Genomic DNA, 17,316 nt, shown 5'->3' on the forward strand with positions numbered 1-17,316 from the left:
TAAAAAGAGTCTTCCCTCATGTGTCCACCTCGCCTTAACGAGCCGTCAATCACAAGCAGTCGGCGGCGGTGACGTCACGCGCAGAACTTCAAGCCAGCCGTCATATTTTACCTTGGCGAAAAGAGAAAATTCACATTCAAAAAGTATACACGCGCGGGGCCATATCGTATTCGGCCTCGCCTATCTTTCCCGAGACGAGAAGTCGAGTTCAGTGGCCGCACACCCTTCAAAATGGAGTCCTCCATACCACTCTCACGGGAGGTGGCGGTGGCGTGGCGAGGGGGGGTTACACGGGAAGAATTAGGCCCATAAAGTGATAAGCCGCGCGGGGTTAAACGCTAGATGCTTTGGTGGGGTTATTTTCAATAAATATAACCTTACAACCAACGTGAATTGGCGTCAATCCACGCGCACGCGACACTGAATAGCGGAAGCGGCGTAAATCGTAAAATGGCAACCTTCCTCCTAGCACAAACTCAAACCCCACTCTGGGGGAATAAAAAAAAACACGACGACGCGAGGGAAACGGCATTCAAGCAAACTCTGCATTTGTGCCGATTGACCGCCGCCGTGACGGAATTCGTATGTTTCGATACGTTTTATTGGAGGTCATTTGCGGTGGGGGAGAGGAAAGGTGGAGCAAGCGCGAGAAGGAAGAAAGGAGCCGCCGCACACAGACGGACAAGAAAGGGCCCATAGCAGTGTCAGAGGAAGGACTGTTGTGGGGGCCATCAGCGCCCCCTGTCCGTAGACGGCCGCCACTACAGGCGAGTCGCCGCTTGTACAGGCCTATCTTTAATTTTTGTTATTGAGGTCATCGCCAACGAACGTGCGAATCGTTATCAAAAATAAACTCACATCTCCAAAGGCAAAACAAAAGGGCAAATCAAAAATCACAAACATAAAAAAAGCAAACCAAAGAAAATTAGTTGCAAAAAAAGTAAAAGACAAAATACAACATTACTCACAAACAAATAAGCAAGCAAACAAAAAAAACATTCGCAATTATAAAAGAGAAGACGTCATATCGAAAATCAGAAACAAAACAGCAGTTAGCACGTCCGCCTCATAGTTCAGGGACCGGAGTTCAAATCCACCTCGCTCTGGCCTTCCTGTGTGGAGTTTGCACGTTCTCCCCGAGCCCACGTGGGTTCACTCCAGCCTCCCACCCTCCAAAAACATTCATGGCCGGTGTATTGGACATAATAAAACTGTCCTTGGGTGTGATTGGGTGCATAAATGGTTGTCGGTGCCCTAGGATTGGCGATCAATCGGTTCAGGGTCTCCCCCTGCCTACTGCCGATAGTCAGCAGGGATAGGCAGTAGCAGGCCTGCAACCTTGCGAGGATAAACAACGATAGAAAATGGATGGAATGATTTTCAGTGCCATAGTAAGTGTTTGTTAGCAAGCTTGCTTGATGAATGGAATTGAGGTTTTCACATAATCAAATTGTAGGTAAATAGTAAAGGCAAGCTAACAATCATGACCGGCTGACTTCAATGTATGTGGTCGGATTATGTGGATCAATGCTTTTCATTGCAGGTTATAAAAAGCGATCGTTTCATAATATGCAGACTGCAGCCAATTAGAGACGGGCCTGCGTGTGACGTCACCGTTAGTTAGCATTATACCTTGAAAACTGAGGCTAGCTATTCCACAAACTTCACCAATTGGATGAACAGTTGGATAGATAGATAGATTTGAAAGTCTTTAAGAATGAACACACTGCGCCGTTTTTGACCTCTACCTTTTTGACAATCTGTAGTAATGATTTTCATGTTTTTTTCCGAATGTTTCTTGATCAATAACCCAAACGATTTGGGTCAAAATTAATTAATGCTATCAAATCGCAAAAAAAAAAAGTATTTACCCTCTACAGAAGACAAATAAATTTACAGTAAATCCATCTACAGTGCAGTATAAAATCTGTGACATTTGGCATGCGCTTGTATTTAGCACACGCAGCCTCTAGAGGGAACTAGAGCACCTCAAGTGAAATACGATAGACGGTCATATTTTTTTTCTTCCATAATGCATTTTCTTATTATATTTTGCCACACTCCAAATGCAAAACATTAAAAGAATGAGTGTCACATAATAAACATTGTTCTGTACAAGCACTTTATGCAAGGTATATTTCTTTAATTCTTTTGAATTTTCAATAAAAATGCTCTTAGTATCACACACTTGACATCTATCGAAATGAATATTCTGTTTTAGAACTGTAGTAATCCCTCCTCCGTGGTTGCATTCGAGACCACCCCCGCGATAAATGGAACTAACAAATAGGAAACACCCTCTTTAAATACACTCTCGCCATGTTTTGATATTTGCTTTCATGGCACTTTTTTTTTTAAAGGTCTCAAAAAACACAAAAATATTGTACAATGTAGGCAACTCGCTGTGTTTGCAATGAACAATCGTCACTTTATCCTGTCGTAAAAAAGTAGAGTATTTGACATTTAATATTCTAAACTTTCGATGATTTAATGTCCAATACTCTTTTTTTTAAGCAAAGACGAGGCTAAGCAGGAATGCAGTGCTCCCTTGCTGTCGTTATGTTCCAAAAAGTATACGAGTAAATAAATTAAATCTGTAGAGGCTGATTGTATATTGTTGTTGATTTTGTCATTTTTATTTTTTGTTTATCATGTTTTGATCATTTGTTTTTTTCCATTTATTGATTTTACTTTTACTAAGTTTTTTTTTTATTCGTTGGCTTTTTGTTTATATTTTTTCATTTATTACGTGTTTTAAGGCTGTAAAATCTTATACTGAATACGTTTTTTTTAATCAAACGGGAATGGACTTTTCTCACATTCTAAGGCAAACGCTCTCGAAGTTAAAACCTTTGTAGTAAGCAAAAAAATCGCACCCCCCAAAAATTTGTGAAAAAACAAGACCGCCATACAGTGTGGCGCCATCTAGTGGTTGACAGTGGGATTACACTCATAATAAACAGGTGGCATGATACATTAGTTGTGAACTGCCACCCAGAAAAACGTAAATAATTAGGATTGTGTACCTATATTTAGTCAAAGGGGTGGAGTTACTGTATTCAAAACTAATATCATGAATTGCGCACAAAATTAAAGCTGTGAGAGTTTGAGTGCTTTGGCCACTTCTGCTGTTACGGTTGTTATGGAAGCAACTGGACAGAACAAGTCACCGGCAATGACTACACACAAGTGTGTGTGTCTTCCTGTTGTTTTAGATTCCGCTTCACTCCCCCACCGCAAATGCGTGCCCTCTGACCTCAGCTGAACCCAGCTGTCAGCTGTCCCGGCCTGCGTGGGGCCACTCTCTTCCTCTTTCTCCTTTTCGACTATTGCTTTCACTCATTCCATCGTGTCGTTCTTTCACTTGTCTCCACACCAAGTCGAATAGACATGTCATTTTTTGACAAGTTTGCACCGGAACGCTGGCAAACCCTCGGCAGCACACCTCAGTAGCGTGATAAGACGACCTCTAGTGACTGCGAGATGTATGCGCGACCGAGCTGAATTTGACCAAAAAAAAAGGATAAATGAAATGGTGAATTCTATTATTTGAAGTTCTATTATTTGTATTATAAGTATTTGTCAGTTCTCAAATCACTAATTATGATGACTTGATTTTTCTAATTGGATTTACAAATAAAGCATATGCTATACTTTTTATTAGAATGAATAGTTCAGAGAAAAGGCGCCAAACTCAACCGCCCAAAATAGGGGAAAAAAAACACAGCTCATTTCCACTGATTGCATTTCATTTAGAAAAAGTGGCGACCATCACAACGCATTACCTCGCCTCATATACATAATCCTCATTAATCCTAATCCAAAGTGTGAACGGGAAATGCTTTGAAAAGGAGAATCTGCCTCAATTGCAGCTTCGATGCCTCAGGGTACAAATATCTCCGGAGACTATTATTATGAAAACACCCAAAAAAAAAAAGAAGAAAGAAATGTCCTTTGGCTTCTAAGGGGCCTTATAAGAGAATGCACACACAAAAAGGTGTGTGAGGAGCGAGAATGAAAGGAAGAGGAAGTGGCCAGGGGCTTTGGAAGAGTGATTGAAAAAGAGAAAAGGTGAATAAGAGGCGCCGGCGGCTGCTGAATTTCCAGAGGGAGACCCCCTCGCTCGAGGAGGTGAAGGGGGTCCCAAATCTACGCTTAATGAGAAATTCCTGCTGCTTTGGAGGGGCGCAGAGGTCTTCATTTTCTCACTGCGCCCGTGTTCAGCCCGGTGCCGGGCTTCTCTTTCGGCAAAACAAAAATCCCCCTCACCCATCCACCCAACCATCCAAAATGACCGGGGGGCCACTTGCGCACGGGATTACTTATTCGGCTTTGGAGGAGCACAACATGCAGCTATTTGCATTAAAAAAAATGGCATCAAGTCATTAGAAAGCTCCACCTGGCTGCTTAAGCACATCTCCCATCTTGGCCAAAAGAAAACTAATCTAAGAATTTTATATCATAAATATTTTTTTAAAGATCTTTCTAAAGAAACTTCAATTTTGTTACACCAGAATAGTCAAAAATAGGGATGTGCAAGTACCAATACTAGGGATAGCTTTCCGGCCAAATATAGGCCTTATTAGAAAGTATTGGGTACTTCTGGGGGCTTCCGATACCAGCCACCAATACATAAGACAAAAAAAAGTTATAAGATTGAAAAGTTAATATAATATTATAATTATATGATAATTATAAGAAATATAATAATATAATCAAAAGAAAACTAATCTAAGGATTTTAGATCATAAATCTTTGTTTTTTTCAAAGATCTTTCTAAAGAAACTTCAATTTTGTTACACCAGAATAGTCATAAATAGAGATGTGCAAGTACCAATACTAGGGATAGCTTTCGGGCCAAATATAGGCCTTATGAGAAACTATTGGGTACTCCTGGGGGCTTCCGATACCAGCCACCAATACATAAGACAAAACAATTTTATAAGACTGAAAAGTTAATATAATATTATAATTATGATAATCATTTAATATTATGTTCAAGTCACAATATTAAAGTAAAGACCTGTTAAAGATGAAAGTAATTTTGATCTTCAGATGGCCGAAACACTCTTTTTCTAATCCATCAAGCGAACACTGCACAAATCTTATTTTTTCTCCTCAGTGTTTGTGCGTGTGTTAATAATACTTGAAAATCACCACAAAGCTCGTCCCATTTGGTCCGAGGCGTACTTGAAGCCGTTCCCGCTCTAAAGATGATGAAGTCGTCCACTTCAGAACCTCTCCAGTGAAATGTACCTTGAAAACACTTCAGTGAGTTTTTGTACTTCTACGCCACTCTCGTGGTGCGGGTCAGATGAGGACCAAAGGGTTTGGGGCTTCATTCTCCAAGTGTCTCACCGCAAGAAAGGGCCAAGCATTGAAGGGGGGGGGCCTCCGGGGTGCGTGCGACGGCCGCATTAGGACCCACTCAGCGACCCGACACTCGCAGCGGGCCCTATTCTAGGCAGCGGGGGCCTAGGGCTCTCCGACCGAGGGTCCCCCGCTTCGGGGCCTGCAGAAACAAACAAAAGGCTCATTTGAAGACTTTGACAGCTTCCGCGGAGCAGAACCAGCGTCCTTCCTCAACAGGACGCAATTTCTGGGGAAGCCGGCATTCAATGCGGAGACGCAGGAAGGGAGGGATGGGATCCAAGCTTGGATTTTTGTCTCGCGAGGGGGGGGGGGTTCTTAATTTAAGAACGATGGCTGGGTCCAACGTTTTTGTTCTGAATTCTAACTCTATGCCTTTGCAATTACAACATGCGTTCCCGGTAATTGTCACCTTGTTTTGTGGAAGGATAACAAAGTAGAGCTTGTTTTTCTTTTTTCTGTTATTGGATCGGCCATTTGTGTGAAAAACGTTTTGTGTTTGGGTTGTATTTGCTGATGTTGTTAATAATTAGTTGGATCAATTGGAATTCGATTTAATCGGGACTCAGTTCTTTTCATGTTCACTACATGCACAAAGCAAGTCAACATGGAGCCACCACGTCCAAAATGGATTGAATTGGGATTCAAAAATCTAGTGGTTTCACAATTTTTGGTTCAGTTTCTTACATATATTATAGTCCTTTTGATAGTGCTTCTCAAATAGTAAGGCTGAGGGGCTGGGGGGACGCGAAATGACCAGGAAAAGGATTGTTTTTTGTTTTGTGAAGTGTAATTGCAATAAAGTAAGAATTTTCATCATTTTATTAAGGGGCAGTGTGTATAATTTAGGCTGTTTTTTCAGTCAAAAGGAATAAATTAAATCATTGTAGATTTCACAAAATTACAAATGAATGTGTTCTTAATGACCAACAGTATATTTTAATATAATCTTCTCCGGAGGCAGCCATGTTGGTTATAGCTAAGGACAATGGTAAATGCAGCACCTGCAGCACCTCCTGCTGGCCGTAATGAAAAACGTTCTCAATCTTATCCCTTTACATTTCAGGCACTTTGATGCACTTATTTTTTTCTGTTTTAGACTAAGCCGTAACCCGTATAAATGCTGTAAAAAGCAGTTGGTGAAAGTTGATTTGTATTATTTTTTTCTTCTGTTACTGTTAAAAAGGATACAAGTTTAGGTATACTTATACAATTTTTATAATCTTATTTATAGTCAGGGCGTTGAGTGGGGGTGTGGGCTTGGCAAAATATAATTGTGTTGTCAGTTTCATGTTATTCCACCATTGGGTGTTTTTCTTTCTAGGTTATCTTGGCCATACCGAATCGAAGAAGACTCCTATAAAAGGCAGGGGGTATGATGTGGATCTTTTGCCGCACAATAGGTAGAAACGTGAAACTGTTCTCCTGAAAGCGCGCCGCTTTTTGTCTCATTGAGATGTCAATCGACCCGACGGGTCCCCGTAGAAGCGAAGCGATCAGCGGGAGGCGGCGGGAGACAGATGAGGCGGCATACGTGCATAGAAGCTCTGTCTCCGGACCAGTCTGGGAGTCTTTTTAAAGTCTGTCACCCCTCATGCTAGCGCCTCGGCCCAGTGACCCACGTCCGACTCTGTCTTCTTCTTTGTGTCTTTGACGGCGGCGTTGTCCCTGGTGATGACTACATGTCGCTGTCTGTCAGCTAGATGACATGCCGCCACTGTCAGGTCAACAAGGTTGGCATCGCCATTCAAAGTTTATGTGTCAATCTGATGGGAAACAAAAATGGAGTTTCTGGAATCTTGTTTCCTGTTGACCGTTTTCCATGCATAATAACAGATAGCAATTATTGAATGATTGAAAATAAACATATTTGTATTATTGATGAAAATATGAACGTTCGATAGAGATATCCATTTTGGGATTCCTACCAACACACCCAAAATGTTCCAATAGCAATCTAAGTGTATGAATGTGGCAGAACCTTGAAGGCAATTTACTCAAAACTTTCAACTTGACAACAGTCAAATTGCTTTAATTTCTTCAATATCAGAGTTAACGCCATAGTATATTAATTTAATATGAATGGACAGACAGACAAACAATGACAGAGAGAGAACGCAAGAGAAGGAGCTTTGTGTGTTTTGTGAGGAACATCAATCATTACATTCACAAAAATGTGTTTTTCACATGACGGAACGTTCAAGAAAAGTTCTTATTTGTACTTTTTGATGTAACCTTTTAGGATACTACAAAATTGTCTTTTGGGTGTAAAGTAATATTGACTTATTGTATTTTCTTCAAAGTTCCATTGTGAGAGTTAAAAGCACATTTCTTCCAGCCAAAAATGAGGCCCGCCATGTCTAATTTGACTCCATCTTGCGCTAGCAAATATTGTTCTTTGCCAGCTTGTGACACTTTGTTGGGCGACTCCTGCCTGTTAGCTTTAGTATGTGACAAGCCAAGAAGAGATGGCAAATTTATTCATGGCCTTTAATTAGGATGTTTTGCGGCTGTATGATTCATCGAACCCATGAGAGTCAAAATATGGCTTCTGTCTTTTAATCCATGTGTCCTGAAATGACTTATTACTCTTTGAAAAGACTCGCGTCACGGACTCGGTTCATTCGTGAACGTCACGTTACTTCTTAATGCTAACACAAATTGTGAAACGCCATTCTCGTTTTTTTTCCAGGAGACTTTTATTTTTACATATTTTTACATATTATAAATTGAAAAAAATGATTTGAAATAGAGGCGCGGTCACGGAAGGAATTAAACTCATAAGTTAAAGCACCACTGTACTGTTGTTAGCTTAAATTGTAAACATGATGCTAAGCGAAGCCTTGCCTACAATTAGTGGGAGTCTGCAGAGGTCATTTGTGTTTTTTCAGCCGCATGCAAATCATTCCACTCTGCTTTTCACCAGCTACCACCTATCCTATTTGACTCTCAAATAATTCATGCCGTTTTACATTTTAAACAAATAACATTGGGAGAGTGCACTTATTTAGATCTGATGAAAGAGTCTATACAATAGGTGTCAAACTCAAGGCCCGGGGGCCAGATCTGGCCCGCCACATCAATTTATGTGGCCCGCCAAATCCTGAGCAAACTTCAAATTTCTGGTTAAAATATTAAATTTGCAAGTTGTCCTCAACATTTAAAAATTTGGGGGTAAAAATAACAAGCATTTTTTGTTCCCAATACTCTTTTGAACAGTTTTTACCGGGCTCTTATTTCAAAACTAGTTAGAAGTGTGACAAACACACCTAAAATTGATTTGATTTCACAATTATACCGGCCCTCTGACAAAAATTATAACTACAATGCGGCCCCCGATAAATATGAGTTAGACACCCCTGGTCTATACCATCAATATAAAGCAGGAACCACTGAAACTACAATTCCCAGAATGCACTACAGCTGCTCCTCCGCACTATGCTTCTAAGTATAGTGGCCTTTTTTGGCCTAAAAATATTTGGCAAATCACAGTATATTTCACTAAGAATTTTTTTCTGAATTGCAAATCTAAAGTCGTCTTGCATTTATGTGTTGTAAAAAAATCCATCTTGTAATGTTTGTCACCATTATTCAGTGTTTTTCTTGTGATTTTAGACACTAAGATTCAAGAGTTTTACTGTCATATGCATAGTAACACAACACAGTGAAATGCTTGTTCTGGTTAATTCCCTGAGCAGACTAATAGTCCACAAAATAGAGCAAATGATAAAGTAGGCAATAAAAAAAGCAGTAATAGTGCAATGAGGGCAATAATTATGAAGCACTAATAAAGGAATAGAATCACAAAAACTAAGTCTAAAGAATCCCAACTGCTCACTGTGGAATTCTTCCATTGGAGGATCATTACGCACGTCCACCTGTCTGCCTACGTGTCTGTACGCCCGCCCGCCTGTCCGGCTGACCCGGAGCTGTGTGGCGAGACGCCGCTGGCAGCTTGAAGCCTTGCGGTCACTGGGCCCTCGCCACGCTGTCTCATCCCCACGGTGCCGCCAGACAGACGGACGGGAGCCTGAGGTCTGAGGTCGTGTAAATGCAAATATTGGTGGTAGGACGTCCAAATAAGGACTGAAAACAAGAGACCTTAAAAGAAATTCAAATTCTGAGTGTTGGGGGTTGGATGATGGGGTTCTGGGATGTCAGGCTCCCCGGGAAATCCTTATCTGGCCGTTCGACTGACCGAGGGCACGCAAACAAAGCGTGTTTACATGCACTGTTCCACTTAGTTTGCCGAGGAAGCGAGCGAAGGAAAGCCGCAGATGTTGGGATGCAGTAGTCGGACTGCCATGCGGCCGTTTGACGCAAGTTCCTCGCTAAACGGCGTCCAATCAGTCGGGACCTACACGCACAATTGCAGGCCACGGCTTTTGCGAGCGCGACGTAATCGTTCACATGGGCCCAGTCAGGATTCCTTTTGAAGTCAACGCCGGATAAACGTCTGCACCTGGATTTGAATTAGATATGAATGGTGCGAGCCATAATTAGCGAGACCATTATCGAGATTCATCTAGAAACAAGAGTGCTTTGAACTTAAAATAAATACAAACGGGGTTGTTTTGGTTAGTCGATTACAAAAAAAAACTGTCAAGATAGACAGTTTAGATAGAGACTACTGTTTTCTATCCATATGCTGCGGAAACACGGAACTGGGAATGTGGAGTAAACATTGGACTGAAAAATAAATATAATCTTTTATCCATCCGTCCATTCCAGCGTTCTTCCATCCGTCCGTCCATTATCCTAAGCGCTTATTCTCATGAGGGTCACGGGGGCGCGGTCTTCGGAAGTGGACGTGGTACTGGATACCAGCCAGTCGGAGGGCACGCAAAACTACCATACAAGTTTTTGGAAAGTGAGAGGGAACCCGAGTACCCAGAGTAAACCTACACTGGCATGGGGAGAAGAAGCAAACTCCACACAGGAAGGGAAGTGATCAGAATAACAATTTTTTTTTTCCAGCATTTTAAAAAATGCTTTTTTTTGAGCAATTGTCCTACAGTATAAAAACCGATATGTTAAAAAATCAAGCAAACAAGAATGACAAAAGGATGAGGAGCTACTGTGAATAATTGAGGAGAATGACACCACACCAAACTATTGGACTTGAGCTTGACATAAAACGGCACTGAAATAGGACAGAAACAAAGATGAGTTTTTCTTTTTCTTTTTTTTTTAGTTTGTTAGTGGTCTTGCGGTGACCGACAAAAGTCGTAATTGTGGGCGTGAGCTCCGTAGTTCTCATTTTCCCCCTTCAATCTTCATTTTTAAGAGCATTTGGCTTTGTGTGTTGTCTTTACAGCAGCGGATTCCTGCGCTACTGTCGCTTGGATGCCGCACTCTTAAACACGGGCGTCTTTTTGTACTTTTTGTCCTTGAATGCGGCGTGGCGATCGGCCAGAGTAGACAGTGAAGAAATCACAACACCTGCTGTGCAACCGACTGCACGTATTCACCAACTTGAATCAGTAAAACTACTTACAGGAATACAGCGGGCTCAACCAATTCAATGACTCCAGTTGTTTACACATAAAGAATAATAATAATAAAATAAGGATTATCCAGTCAAACGTCAGAAGAAAATTGAGCGATTGGGGAACCGAATGTGGACGAGGACAGTCAAAGTAATTTTTTTTCAACAGGATAAATAAAGACAAAAAAAAAGACAAAATGACACCACTCACAAGAAAGTGCAGATGAGCGTAGATGCTCAATTGAAGATCAACCCAACACCGGCTTTTGACGTCACCCAGTAGGCCACACCCCTTAAAGAAACACATTCAACAGAAACAATTAAATTCAAATAATATTTTGAATGAATGTATTTTAGAAACATATTTTTATGGAATACAGTACTACTTTTGTTTCTTTAAAAAAAAAAAAAAGAGGGTGTTTTAAATCATTTCAGTGTAGCAAATAGATGTTGGAAAAAATGTAAACAAAGACAAAGTGGGTGCTTTTATGAGTGCCCCCCCCCCATACCTCCCCAAGTGGCTGACATGAGTTATCACCCAGGCCAGGAGACATAAATCTGCCCTGACACCACCACACAGCCAAACAGGAAGCAAGTCAGTCAATAAGTCAGTCAGCCAGGCGACCCATTTAGTTGGACACTCGCTTACTTGGTACCCTGGGAAAGATTTGAAACATACGACAATGAACAGAAAAAGTATGGTGAACATTTTTTTTTTTTGGTCGATATTTTCACTGCTTTTTCCAGGCGAAGCTTATATATGTGAAAATCACCAACACAGAACATGGAGACTCGTCTTACTGATTGTCTTAATAACAATCTGTTTGGATATCTGACTACATGATAGACATGGTCTACATGTAGCAATCACAAATATTGAAGTCATCTTTCTACTCTATTTCCTGCTAAACACGCCAACGCCGTTAGGGACTGTGGTTCTTTCTGATTGGAAAGAATTTGGTGGCATGCTTGCGAATTTGTTTAGCTGTGCGTGCATTTTTTTTTTTAAATAAACAGAATTATTTTACACACAAAGAGAGAAGAATGATCCGGGTTTAAACAGACCTGATTACATGTAGTCAGGGCCTAAATCTTACTGAGTGACTGTCCTATTGACTGAGTGACAGTCTTTCTTACTGACTGATTGTCCGTCTGACCGCTTCATTGGCCATCTGCCTGAGAAAGCAGTCAGGTGATTACAAGGCTGCCATTGGCTTTTCCAGCAGAATAATGCAGCCACTGTGTATGCTCTCTTGTTACTTTCCCTCCGTAGCCCCCGTGAGGATACGCAGAAGGGGTGGTTGTGGGGGTCCAGCAGGAGTAAAATTTTAGGAAGCTGCCTAGCTGCTTCGAGAGGTCATAGGGTAAAGAGGGTGGGGATTTATTAGGGCTGTAAATTAGAGCCAGACGTGCTTGTGCTCACCCTAGCCCAAATCTCCATCACCGTTATGTTCAAGTCCAAATTTCCCTTCAGGTTGAACACTGGACTGCTGTTAAATCCCCCACCAATTACTTTGACTTTTACATGGAGCAGAAGCAATAATGACCTCCTCATTGTCACCACATTATCCTTTCAGTCTTATTTCAACTGCAGGGATGTTAAAGAGCCCATGATGAAATAGGGAGTCGTACCTACTGAGTGTTTGGCAAAGGCTAATGCTAGCCGTCAAAAGCTAACATGACAAATGGATTGTCTCAAATCCGGGAGGTTCTGAAGACAAGGAACCCATTGAGGAGTCAAATAGAGCAAATTACTGCGCCGTAATTACAGGTGGCGTGTCTATCCATTTCCATCGTAAACAAGAAGAAAAAACAAACATTTTTCTTGGAGGACGACTTGAGAGCGACTCGCTTTTCGCAGGCTATTTTCATCCCAAGTTGCCTCAGAGGGCGTAGTGGTGTGTGTTGGGTGGTGGATTAAAGGGCAGCCACTGAATAGTGTGTGTTTTGCGGTTGGAGTGGGCCCAATGCGAGACGATGCGGCGGCACCACGCGCAGATCTAAGCTCGGGTAAATCAAACATCACTTTGTAGAGAATAGTAGCGACAACCCCACATCTGTTTAAAAGCGAGAATAATGTGTTACTTGCCTTTTCTTTTTTTTTTAATGTCACTACTCTCAAATTATTGGGACATTGGGCTTTCGGGTGAGATTTCAGGAAGAACCTGTAAACAAGGCTCGAAATAAGCGTCGCTGTTTGCGATGTAAACTTCGGGCTTTGTGCCTCATGTGAACACATGGACTCGCCGAACTAAGAATCAAGCACCCAACTTCAGTGGACCTTCTCGGGCTCATGACACCGTGAGCCCTTGTGTCTGGATTTTGTGGAGTTTCAACACTAAGCCTAAGCTGCTAAGGCATTTTGCATTGGAGCATTAGGCTAAATGGAGCTAACTCATGGAAAAGCTGTTGTTAAAACACAAAAGGCTTTGTTTTGTGTTTCGTTTGACAGCTTCGACAAAGTTGAAGACTGTCAAGATGGCGGGACAAGTTGGTGAAGGGTGTGGGAAAGGTGGATGCAAAAATGCAGGGGAAGCCGGAAGGTGATGTGCTCAAAAATAATAGTTAATAAAACTTAGATGCAAAATCCAAGAAGGGTAAAATGAGGGGAAGTAACAAACAAAACAGGAAACAGAAACCAAACTCGACGGCAAAACAACAAAGTTAGACAACAACCCGACTGGAACTAAACTGGGACTTAAATACACAGGACAATAATTAGGCAAACATGAAACAGCTGGACGGAACGAGTGGCAGGGGAAGCTGATTGGAGGAGACACAGGGGCTGCAACATGCGCACGGCAGGTGGAATAAATCAAACAAACATACGCAAGGGAACAAGAACCCAACAGAAATGAAGGTTAGAAGCTTTTAGAAATTTTAAGATTTAAATTTTTTTTTTTTACTTTTGAATTTTGAAATTTTTAAGTCTTAATACTGTCTGGTAAAGAGGAAAACAACAGCGGAGAATTGAACAGAAACGCCACACAGTGCGCTCAGTGGCGCAGTGGTTAGCACATCTGCCTCACAGTGTTCAGGGACCTGAGCTCAAATCTACCTCACTTTGGCCTTCATGTATGGAGTTTGCATGTTCACCCCGAGCCCGATTATCTCCGGGCACTCCGGCTTCCTCCCACACTCCAAAAAACACGCATGGCAGGTGGACAAACTCAATTGTCCTTACGTGTGACTGGGTGCTTGAATTTTTGTTCATCTCTGTGTGCTCTGCAATTGGCTGGCAACCATTTGAGGACGTCCCCCACCTACTGTCAGCTGGGATAGGCACCAACAACCCTGCGAGCCTTGTGAAGATAAGTGTCCATAGAAAATGGATGGATGGATTTGATTATTCAAGGTGGAAATCAGATTTTTTTTTTTTTAATCAGATTTTTTATTTGAAAGGGAGGTGACTGACCTGAAGGTGCAGCATGTGCCCACTTGAGGAATTTCCTGAGGAGAAAGCGTGACCGATGGAATCGAGGAGCCTTCGGCGTGCACAGACCTCATTGGAAGGGGGGGTCAAAGTTCACGTCTCGCCAGGATGCAGGGGGTCAAGTTTATTTTTTTTATGCAGGGAGAGGGTGGGAACGCCAACAGTGCGATTCTGGATGTGAATGACTGGTTATGCAGATTGTGGGGTCACCTATGTGCGCACACACGCTCACACACACTTGAGCAGAGCTAATGCAGCACATTGACACACCTGTGCATGCACACACACAAGCACGCATGCTAACACTTGTTAGCATCAGGATGCACTGACCACACTCCAGGTTTATCCTCAGGGGGTCACGACATAACATCCTGCAGGAAGTATATATAAATACACGCAGACACACACACACAAACACACAGACACTTTCGCCCTTTCTTATGTCATTCTCAGATTTCACTGCTTAACATCCTGTAGGAAGTTTGGCGTGTGTGTGTCTGCATGTGTGTATGTGTGTGAGACTAACTAGATAATAATCCAAAGGAATGTATTTTATTTAAAATGCAGATCTTATGATGGTAATATACTTGAGACAGATTGTCGAATGAAATGAGCAATTTCTTGGTTTAAATTTTAATTTGAAAGGTACTTAAGGTCAACTTGTACCCATGCGACAAGACTTTTGTCAGGGGGTCTATAATGCGATGTGAAAGATAGCGGATGCACTGATAAAAGTGTGTGTGTGTGTGTGCGCCCTACGTTTGTGGTAGATGGTGGGGACCAAATCTTGGGTTTTACTGACTTTGTGTGGACTTGTGGGGACCGTTTTGCTGGATTCCAAAGGTTCGGACCTCTTTTTGAGGGACAAGACTTGCTTTTAAAGTAAAGATTTGGATTTTTGTTGAGGTTATGGTAAGGTTTAAGGTTAGGCGATGTACTGTGATAGATAAAGTTCAGGTTAAGGGCTAGGAAATGCATTATGTGAATGGGACGTCCCCATCACGATAGAAAAAAAAAACTTTGGTGTGTGTGTCTCATATACCCCCCCCAGCTATTCCTGTAATCTCACTATCCTCCTCCTCCTCCCACCCAATCCCCCTCTTCCATCTTCTTCTTTACAGGATTTACACCAAAGGTCTATGTGTTATCAGTGTGTGCGTGTGAGTGCGTGCAGAAGAGCTCCTGCCTTATCTTGTACAAGACAAAAGCCACCCCTCCACAAAAAAAAAAAGGTCACAAAACTTTGATTTTCACGGGGGTTACTGACCATAGGATGCACTGATTATTTAAGTGCAACTTCACCAGGGAAGTAGTCGGAGGAATAAATAAAATTCCAGCAAAGCCAAAACATGATGAGAGAAACCATCGAATTTAAAAAATATATAAATACAAACAAATTAATTTCAATGAAACACAAAGTACAGACTTGTGATAATCGAAATGTTTCCTGTTCAAATACTGAAATTTTGACAATCTGGTTAATTTTAAGTTATAGATTGTCTCTTGTTTTTTGCTGCTTGATTGATATTGCATGAAAAAAAATATTAATCAGAAGATGACGCTAGTGAGGATGCAGAGTTCAATTTATAAGAGGAAACTTTAAGGAAATCAGGTTTATAACAATTAAAAAAAAGTTTACCGACGTCTGGGTGAGACATGGCGACGATTAGGGTCGGGATCCAATCCCATTGGCCTGCCTTTCAACTGAAAGCCATTTCACAGCTAATTACTGAATATAATGAGCGAGGGGGAGGAAAAACAACAGAGCTTTGGCTTGTAAAGGCATGAAAATAGTCATGTTCACAAAAAGCAAGTCATTATGTTCAAGTCATATTCTTTTCCTTCCTCGCCACGCTCCGGTACAGCGTGTTCAATATTTCACCTTTGGACTTGCGCAAACGTAACGCCTGGATGTCATTAAGTGTTTTCGATTGCATTTGAAGCGAAAAGATGCATTGGATGGATCTGGAAAAGTCGGAATGATTCCAATTCGAAGTTACAGAACATGTTCCAATTGAAAGTAAAAAAAAAAAAGGGCATTTTTAAAAAAAGTCACTCAGAAGACTGTAAATTAATGGAGATGAAACCTCAGTTTTTTGACATAAACTTGACAGTTTGAAATCTTACAAAAACATTACTTTGAGCACTTTTGATTTACGTTTAGCACTCAAGGCTGAGGTAACGACCCTGTTTTCTGGAATTGGTCATGTGACGTTCACATGTTGAGTTGTGATTGGTCGTTACCTGAGCCTAACGAATATGAAGTCCTTTGCAGCTGACTGCAAGTGGCGCAATTGTTTTTTAAAAGTATTAATTGTATATGAAAAAAATCCAAATATATCAAATTAAAAAATCAAGTTTCGTAACTTTTCGAAGTTGTACTGATTATTAGTATGTGTGTACCCCACTTCAGTAAAATTGATCAGAACTAACATTTATGATTTTTTTGGGCAACTGCCTGATTTCTGAGTATATTGGCATCAAATCATTGCTCTACCACATCTCACATCACATTGAATAAAATTTTACGAAAGTCACTTTGTTTTTAAATATTTTTATAACATTTATATTTTTTGTCTTTTTATTCAGTTAAAAAGTAACCTTGAAAATGAGTACAAGAATAAACTCCAAACATTTTCTCTCAAGGAATTAAACTTTGTTGTCCCTAATCAGGCAGCCAGTGAGAGTCGGTCAACACTTGAACTTCTAAATGTGCGAACGCTAAAAGCAGCCAATTACGGCCGCCGTCCCGCCTTTAAAAGCATGTGAGCATCTCTCCGTAAAAGCCGCGAGCCGATAGCAGCTCCTAATTGTCGACTTTGAAACCTGCCGATTAGAGGGCCTCGTAAACGCGCAGCCCACCCTTTGCAGCCCGGTCTCCGCCTTAAAGGCCACACAGGACGCCCATGCCAAGCAAGACACTAACACCACCCATTTTTTTTTAGGGGGGGGGGGTTGTTGTTTTACAGCCCCAAACAGGGAGGAGAAGTCTGCGCTCATTTAGCCAAGGGAGCCCAATAAACTG

This window comes from Hippichthys cyanospilos, chromosome 18 (genome assembly GCF_059441005.1).
Source record: "Hippichthys cyanospilos isolate Australia breed blue-spotted pipefish chromosome 18, RoL_Hcya_1.0, whole genome shotgun sequence".
NCBI classification, from domain to species: domain Eukaryota; kingdom Metazoa; phylum Chordata; class Actinopteri; order Syngnathiformes; family Syngnathidae; genus Hippichthys; species Hippichthys cyanospilos.